The following is a 9,464-nucleotide window of genomic DNA, read 5'->3' on the forward strand; positions in this document are numbered from 1 at the left end:
GTGTCAGAAGCAGGCTATTTAGACCGTGAAGTACGCTCCAATGCGAGCGGTGTGGTACTAATTTTTGTTTAGGCATGGTGTGGTACTAAAAAGTACACGGCGAACCGAGCGGTATGCTCGTTCCGGGCCCAGCGGCAACTAAACGCTCGGTGGGCCACCTCCTCTTCCGCCCTCAACTTCTCCATCGCGTCGCCTGACCAAATCACTCCATGCAAATCCTACGCGCCGCAAACCTGAACCTTCTCCGTCGTCGCCGCCGTCGTGCCATCAAGTCATCTCTGCCTCTGCATGTCGTCTTCTATATCTAGACAATAAACATACACGAAGAAAAGTAGTGCATGCTTGATGCTTCGTCTCGCCGACGACTGAGCACCATGCATGTCACCTGCCGACCTCATGCATCGACCCCTGATCACTTTCAAAGCTAGTACTATTGTAGTAGTAGTATTATACACATGCAAATTGATTATACTACCTGTTGTGACAAGATGCAATCAATCGTCTAAATAAAGTGACAAGATGCAGTTAACGATCGGAGTCCTGACGCATCTGGTTGCCTACAAACTAAGCTAGCCAACTCTGCATTTGCCATTGCATCCATGCCCGCCGGTTCTCTCCTCACCTGCTCCGGCACCAGCAACGACGACTGCACGTGCTTAGCTAAGCTTCAACCTAAGCAAATCACCACACGAATCACAGTCACTGGCATTATATACGCAACACTTACATGCATGTCGTCCAGTCCAGGTCACTACGGCTTTCCATCAACACACGATATCGAGAAGAGCTCCACGACCGGCCATGGCGGTGGTGGAGAGGTGGGCGGGGCTCGGATTGGCACTCCCTATCGTCATCTTCCTCTGCTCTACGTCCCCCGACCTTCTGCCTCTACGGCTCTACCTCTCCACCTGGACCGCCGAGCTCACCGCCTGATTCAACCCCTACCTCGGTATCACCATCTCCGAGTATGGCGCAGAGCGCTTTCAGCGCAACAACTTCTTCCTCGCCGTCGAGGCCTACCTCAGTGACGCATGCGGCTGCCGCGCGCAAGCTCAAGGCCGAGCTCAGCAAGAAAGCAAGAACCTCCATGTCTTCGTCGACGATCATGACGAGGTCACCGGCGAGTTCTCAAGGACCACCGTCTGGTGGTATGCCTCCAACTGGCTAACGTCATTAGCTTCTACCACGATGAGGACGAGAGGCACTTCTAACGGGTTGTCTTCCATCGGTGCCACCGCGACCTCGTCGTCGACTCATACCTGCCCTTTGTCATTCGCAAGGGTCACGCAAAAACCACCAACGCCGTCTCTTCACCAGCAATGTCAGCCAAGGAAACACAAGTTTACATATTCGTGCCAAAAACCAAGTTCTATGCCTACTTTTTTTTTTGCAGAAAACACTGGTTGGTGGCTTACACCGTTTTGATCGTGTTTATGACAGATTAGACCTGCAAATGGTGACGTGGCACAACTGTTCACACCCAGGTTCCGTTAGACGACGAACCCCTCCGATTCGTTCGGTTTTGATCCTGCTGGAATTGGCTTCTTTTTTTCTCAAACCGATGATATTTTTTTTGGCTTGAAGCCAGCAACGCCGGCGCGATTTTTTGCTTTAACCCGGCGATGGCGGGGCAATTTTTTCTGGAATTGGCTTTTTTTGCTGCAACCGGCTACTATTTTTGTTACTACCTCGACCGGAAGGCGTGACGGAGTCAAACCGGTGACCGTGGCGAGCTGCGTTAGGTCACCGCGGCGAGCTAGATCCGTGGCAGCGAGGTGCTGCAACCGTGAATTGGCTTTGCTAGAACCGTTGCCGCGACAAGCTACAATGTCACCACGGCGAGCCGGCGAGCTTCGAGGCCTGCGGTGAGATGTTGCAACCACACACGCCATTGCTAGAACCAGTGCAAGTGTAGGCTGCGAGCGTCGGTGCGGTGGGATCCATGGATGTTGCAATTGAGGGTGGTGGCCCCGGCGAGGCGCTGTGTTTTGGACCGGCATGGCGCTGTTCCGCGGCAGAGGACAACGGGATATGCGATATTGGCCGAGGTGCGGGATGAGGCAGGGGCGCTGGGGAGCTGAGCGAAAACCATTTCAGCAAATCAAACGGCCCATGCAAGTCGCATCTGATGGCTACGGCGCAACCGGGCCAGTCGGTGTGCGCCGGCCATTTTTACAGTAGATGTTGATATTTTGAAAAAACAAAAATGAAGGCCCGGAAAAAAAAAGACTGACGCCAATCCATACTTCTGGTCCCCCCCATGCACAGCGTTTTGCCTCGACAGAGGCTGACCAGCAAGCTGGTGTATATGCTTTGCGTCCTCGGCGATACGTGGATCACTACCAGACTATTTAGACCGCGAAGTAGTCTTCAACGCGAGCGATGTGGTACTAAAAAGCATCCGGCGAACCGAGCGGTGTGCTCGTCCCGGCCAGCAGCAGCTAAACGCTCGCTGGGCCACCTCCTAACCTGCTCAAAAAAGAAGAAAAGCAAACCTGCTCGACCGGTTCTCCTCAGAGCTCCTCCCCACCTGCTCCGGCGCCAACGACGACGACGCTTGGCTAGTTAGCTTCAACCTAAGCAAATCACCACAGGAATCATTGGCATTATATACGCAACACGTACACGCATATACAATCCAGTCCAGGTAAGCCTGAGAATAGATAGTTTCAGTTTGGTTTTCCTGTTAGATTGTGTTTGGTTGGTTTAAATGGGCTGAGTAAATCAATTTTGTGTGGTTTGGATTTTATAAAATACTGGATTGGACTTGTTTGGTCTCAAGTTGTTTCATCCTGTGGACAAAATCCAGTCTCCAGGTCACTACGGCTTTCTATCAACACACGATACCAAGAGGAGCTCCAGGTCCGGCGATGGTGGCGATCGTGGAGAGGTGGGCAGGGCTCGGATTGGTGATGGCGACCATCATCTTCCTCTCTTCCTTGGTGCAGAACTGCCCCCCCCCCCCTCCCCCATCCCCACCTTCCGACAAGCTCGCCGCATGCTTCAACCCATACCTCCAGATCACCATCTCCTAGTCCTAGTACGGCGCCGAGCGCTTCCAGCGCAGTGACTTCTTTCCCGCTGCCAAAACAAAACCTACCTCAGTGATGCCTACGCCCGCCGCACGCGCAAGCTCAAGGCCGAGCTCGGCAAGGACAACAAGAACCTCCGGGTCTCCATTGACGGCCATGAGAAGGTCATTGACGACTTTTCTGGGACTCCTACCTTTCTTTCATCCTCAGCGAGGGTCACGCTGTCACCATCAAGAACCGCTCATGCCGCCTCTTGACCAACAATGCAAGCGACAACTCAAACCCTTACCGGGGCAAAAGCGTCTCGAACCACGTCCCCCTCGAGCACCCCACGACCTTTGACACGCTCGCCATGCACCTTGATGAGAAGGAGGCCATCATCGACGACCTCATGGCATTCCAGCCTCCAGGAGAACGAGAAATACTACGCCAAGGTCGGCAAGGCGTGGGCACCTCCTTTATGGACCACCCGGCACCGACAAGTCCACCATGGTCGCCGCAATGGCCAACTTCCTCGACTACGGCATCTACGACCTCAAGCTCACGATGGTCAAGAATAACACCGAATTGCGGAAGCTCTTCATCGAGACCACAGGCAAGTCCATCATCGTCATAGAGGACATTGACTGCTTTGTCAACCTCACCGGAAAACGCCGAAAGGACAAGAAGACCGCAAGCGACAAGGACGCCAACAATGATGACAAGCCCGAGCTACCCGTGGAGCCGAAGAAGGATGATGTCACCAAGGTGACGCTCTCAGGCCTGCTTAACTTCATCGACGGGCAGTGGTCTTCTTGCGGAGGTGAGCGGATCATCATCTTCACCACCAACCACAAGGAGAAGCTGGACTCGGTGTTGATCCGGAGGGGTAGAGTGACAAGCACATCAAGATGTCCTACTACCGATTCGAGGGCTTCAAGGTGCTCGCCATAAACTACCTAGATGTCATCGAGCACGAGCTCTTTGGGGAAATTTAGCGGCTGCTCGAGGAGACAGACATGTCGCCCGCCGATGTTGCAGGGAACCTGATGCCCATGTCAAAGAAGAAAAAGAGGAGCCCGACGAGTGCTTGACATGCCTCATCGAGGTGCTCAAGCAGGCCAAAGAGGACACGGCGGCAACCAAGGTGAAGGAGGCAGAGGAGGCCAAGGAGGCTGCAACAAAGAAAGCCGAGGAGAAAGAGGAGGCAGAGGTGAAGAAAGCCAAGGAGGAAGACAAAGGGAAGGACAAAGCACCATGGAGATATCAACAAGTGAAAGGAAAAAGAGTGCGCTTGTTCACTAGTGCTCCCTTGCAAAAGAAAAATGCAGTGATCTCACTTGTAATGCTGCTACATATAAAGCATGCAACAATACAAAATGCTAACATAACCCACTGAAGGACCATGAAAGCAAGGTGATGCTGTCATGCCTGCTTAACTTCATCGACAGGCTATGGCAGCATCCGTCCGTGAGCGAATCATCATCCTCACGACGAACCACAAGGAGAAAATGGACCCGGCGCTGATCCGACAGGGCAGGATGGACAAGCATATCGAGATGTCCTATTGCCGCTTCGAGGGCTTCAAGGTGCTCGTCAAGAACTACCTGGACATCGTGGAGCATGGTCTGTTTGGGGAGATTCAACGGCTGTTGGTCTGTTTGGGGAGATTCAACGGCCGCTCGAGGAAACCGACATGTCACCCACCGATGTGGCAGAGAACCTGATGCCAATGTCGACAAAGAAGAAGAGGTACCCTGATTAGTGTTTATCAGGCCTCATTGAGGCGCTCAAGCAGGCCAAGGAAGACGCGGCAGCAGCAAAGGCGAAGGCGAATGAGGAAGAGGAGGCAAAAGCGGAGAAAGCCGAGGAGAAAGAGGAGCAAAGGAGAAGAAAGAAAAGGAGAAAGTCGACGGGAAGGGCGCAACACCAGAGGAAGCTAAAGGAGATATCAAACAAGGTGACGAGTGAAGTGACAGGAGTATAGTGAGCTTGTTAGTGCCCTCTTACAAACACAAACAGATGCAGTGTTTGTCTAAATAAAATATGTATCATTCATCTTCTCGACTATTAATTCAGAAAGGAAGTAGCCATTATAATGTTGCTATATACTACTAGTACATTATGCTATAATACCAAATGCTAACATGATACTGAGTGTCGTTTGCACATATATACGTTTACTCTCTACAAAAGACAGCAGTCTGGCGTATATAACTCACCTATAAAACTTCTTTGTTCTGATGAACAATACAAATGCTACGGCAGACCCGAAAACACAGAGACATGCCATAATCAGGAAGCGGAGTGCGAAGCAGTGCTTACCGGTGCAGGCAAACTCACCTTGTGGCAGACTCCTTGTCATCGCCTTTGGAAACCAGAGCTGACGTAGAGCTACGCGTGCAAACCGGAGGAGATGTGGCGTGGCCTACACCCACGACCAGAAGCATCGCTGCTATGAAAAAGGCCTGCCTACTCCTCGCGACTGGAGTAAGTGATTGGAGACGTAGCCCGCGCCGAACCTCCCCGATAAGTTCCAGACACTCCAGAGCGACACCAGGGTGATGGTCTCCCTGCTCGTCTAGCAAAACATGATACACTGCCTAATAAATGCGCCTTACGATTGTGAGTTTGCTATATCATCAAGAAACAGAGTGCAGGTTAGGATTAGAGATTTTTTACGGTGCATCACACTACCGAATTTAAGGGGTAGTATTAAATTGATCCAACGGCTGATATTGTTGGCCTCAAACATTGGTTTAAGGATAGCTTGGTTATTTGCTAATCTTCGTCTCTGCTTAGACTCTCGCTGGCACATGATCTGTTCAGGGCCTCCGATCGATCAATTGAGCAGGGAAACAGAATTAATCGATTGCCGCTGTACGCCCTCATCTCCGGCCTCTATGACAGTCCCAAGTTAAGCTGCCGCACGTGACGTGACAATCACAAGCAGGCCCGCTCATCCTGTTGTGCCGCCGCCGAAGGTAGACGAAGCGGATTATTGAGCAAAGTGTGTGCAATGTTGGATCCACACACATTCACATCGTCAGAGTTGCGAATATAGTTTGCTGAAAACTCAAGACAATAACGCTGAAAGTTCGTGCAATTAACACAAATGATAGCTCCACCCACGCAGTGTGGCAGGTACAAGATTTCAGAAAATAAACATGGTGCTGAAAGGACGAGGCCAGCAAAAAAAGGCTGCATTATTGCCTCTCTGATGTCTTTGGGCAGAGCAAATTATAATGAAACAGTGACTGCACCTACACAATTGTACTCTTCCTCTAGAACCAGTGACGCTGCCTCCCAAAGGAGCAAGAATTCCTACCATGGTTATACTGTATGTATGAATTATACTATAATAAGTCTATTAATCACATTACTGTACTTTTCCAGAACTGTTTGTATGTATTTTTCTGCTAATTTCAGCATATACAGCATCTGCATACTGTGCTATGCCACCAAAACAGATTCTGAATGCAGTCACAGCACATAAGAAAGGAACTGGATGCCAACAAAACACATGGTTCTTGTGATTTTTGGTTCCAACATTGGAGCAGGAGCAGAGCATGGTTCTTCTAATATTGTAGCATGAATAGCTATAGGTCTAATTAATCACATCATTTAGGTACTGATGTAGCAGATTAAGAAAGAAAGCCAGCGAGGGGAATCAGGACGGCAGTACCTTCACGATGCCGACATGCCGTTGACGGTGCCGCAGTGGTCGGGGAAGTTGTCGACGGTGGTGAAGACATCCGCCGTATATAGGAAGGTCTGCGCCTGCGCGGCGAGCAGCATGTAGAGGCAGACGAGCTGGATCGGGGTCGGCGAGGAGGACGATGGGGAGGTACCCGGCGGCGCAGAGCGCGGCGCCGGCGAGGAGGAAGATGCAGGGGCTTCAGCGGCCCACGGGCGCCTACGCGGAGAGGAAGCCGGAGAGGACCCCGGCGTTGGCGCCCACGTCGAAGAAGGCGACGGCGTCGAGCGCGGACTGGTCGTAGCCCTGCCCCTGCGACGCCTTGATTGCCGGCGAGTATACACCGAAGCAGTAGCTGCCCCCGCCAAGCTGGATTAGCGCGCTCGCCGCGAGCGCCGACCACCGGCCCACCGCGTCCCACACCGCCACACGGCCATCGCCGCCTCCCCCCGCCGGAACAGAGGAGGAAAAAACAAACCTTGTTTTTTTTGGCTCGTGATGTATCTGCTTCAAGGCTCCAATGATGTTTACTAAAAAAAAAAAGCTCCAATGATGTGGGCCCTCTTTTATGCTGACACGTAAGCTATGTGTCACACACTAGCCGCCGCGTCACTGACAGCGTTGACCAACTGAGAGAAAACCACTGTATTTGTTAAAATAGAAAATTTGAGCACTTCTTTTTTACAAAACTTCCAATCTATTTTTCGGCTCTGATCTATTCGTCATGTCCTGGCAGTAAAAAACACAAGAATACAAAAATACATGTATGTCCGTAAATCATTTAGCTACAACTACAAATACTCGAGCGAGCCGAAGGCTTCAAGGCTCCAATGATGTTTACTCGAAAAAAGGGCTCCAATGATGTAGGCCTCTCTTTTATGCTGACACATAACGACATCTCCGACGACGACATGCAAAGTTTCTCCCGCATCAGTCCACGTACAGGGGAAAACAGTCCGCAGACACGGATGCGGAGGCCGCCATCAGAGTGGAACCAACGCGGCGGGTCTCCAACGTCGTTCCCATGACCGGCAACGGTGAGCCCAGGAGGTATATACTTCAGCGCAAAGGATGCCTCACTCCCCCATCGCTCATCAGAGTAGAACCGCCGCCTGATGCTTCAGCCGGAGGGGAAGGGTCCCTACGATCCACGAGCCAAAGTTGGTTCCTGGGTAAGGGAACGGTGGTGGCGGTGTACACCGGCGGTGCCTCGGTGGTGGCCTTCCTGGGACCCAAGCAGCGACGGCCTCCCGTGTTTTACTTCTCCTCGATGATGGCGACGGATGCAGACACGCTGGCCGCTGATTCGTCGATCTCTGCGCACCCGGCTTCTTTCACTATCTGCATTGTGCAGCTGCAGGCACGGGAGGCGTGGTCGCAGGCACGAGAGGCGCGGTCGCACACACGGGAGGCGCGGTCGCAGGCACGGGACGACGCGTCGTCCTCGACGGCAGCGACGATGCCCGTGCTGTTGTGCTCCCCGCCGTGCCGCCAGGTAGCAACCCACCACTCCTCATCGAGCTGGCCTGGAGCAACGATTTGCTGAACCACGCGTCGGCTTGAAGCGGCAACTGGCTCCGTCGGGCTAGGCAAGGGAGGTGGAGCAGCGAGCTGCCTCACTTGTATCCGCAGGGCTCGGCGGGCCACCCAACCCACTTTTATGTCGAAGAACTTATCTTTCGGCTCGTCAGATGCCATTGAAAGAGTGGAGAAAATGGTGGAAGAAGGAGACGGGGAGAGGCAGAGTGGTGCGATTCTTAGCCGGCATTTGGCCTCGTTTAAATGGAGGGCTGACGGGAGGAGCCTGCCCGGCGTTGCCTTTAATGTTGGCCCGCTCGTGAACGGGTGTGTGGCCGGAGTAGGTTCCTCGATTCCACGCGGGTTTAATGGAGGCGTTTAAATGCGGTGAGAGGCGTGTTTAGCCGGGTGTGCAGCGGGCGGCGCCCTCGGCGGGCACGTCGCTTCAATGGCGGAGGCAATGAGAGGTCGTGTCCGCCCTGAGCCGCCTTCAATATGGAGCGGCGCCCTCTATAACGACATGAATGCGGACAGCTGACGCCGGGCGAGAACGCGCGTGGGCGAGGGAGAAGGTTTTTGGCTGAGCCAGGGCAGACAGAAGCGAGCGTGACAACGGTCCGGACTCCCGCAAAGCTCCCCACGTGTGTCTTCAATTTGTGAGCACTACTAGATATTTCATTATAACCAAGGGTCCAATCACCGTCGGATATTTTTTATCACCGTCAACTATTACTAAAACCGACGATACACCGTCGGCCATCTCCCGTCAGCCTTGCTTCGTCAGCCATTACAGTAATGGTCGACGGTACAGTCGGGTAATATTATCACCTACGGTAGTAAGCCGATGGTGAGCCGTCGGGCATGTTATTGTGACCTGCTGGCTCATTTTAGCCCGACGACATTTATAGCCGACGGTTCCTCGTCGGGCATTTACTCTCCGACGGTCATTACTTCCTGTCGGTTTTCAAAATAGTCGACGGTACATTTTTCCCGCTGGACTTAGTTATGACCATGAGGAGAACCAAACCGTCAGCTCGTTAGATGGTCGACACTGTATATGGCCTTTCAGGAAACCTGTTAGCCGAGGGTGAGCGAACACCGCCAGGAAACCTGTTAGTCGAGGGTGAGCAAACACCGTCAATTTATAAATTCACCAACAGTCTGAAGTCCCCATCGGCGTTCTGTATAACCGAGACATATTTTCCACCATAGGTCATTACTCACCCCTCATATATTTC

General features: G+C 52.5%; 1 pseudogene; it reads left to right on the forward strand.

Moving 5' to 3' along the window:
• The first annotated feature begins 166 nt into the window (after window positions 1-166).
• Window positions 167-4,998, forward strand: LOC123171414 (AAA-ATPase At3g28580-like; annotated as a pseudogene).
• The last annotated feature ends 4,466 nt before the right edge of the window (window positions 4,999-9,464 follow it).

The sequence above is a fragment of the Triticum aestivum genome, chromosome 7D, assembly GCF_018294505.1.
Source record: "Triticum aestivum cultivar Chinese Spring chromosome 7D, IWGSC CS RefSeq v2.1, whole genome shotgun sequence".
Lineage (NCBI taxonomy): Eukaryota > Viridiplantae > Streptophyta > Magnoliopsida > Poales > Poaceae > Triticum > Triticum aestivum.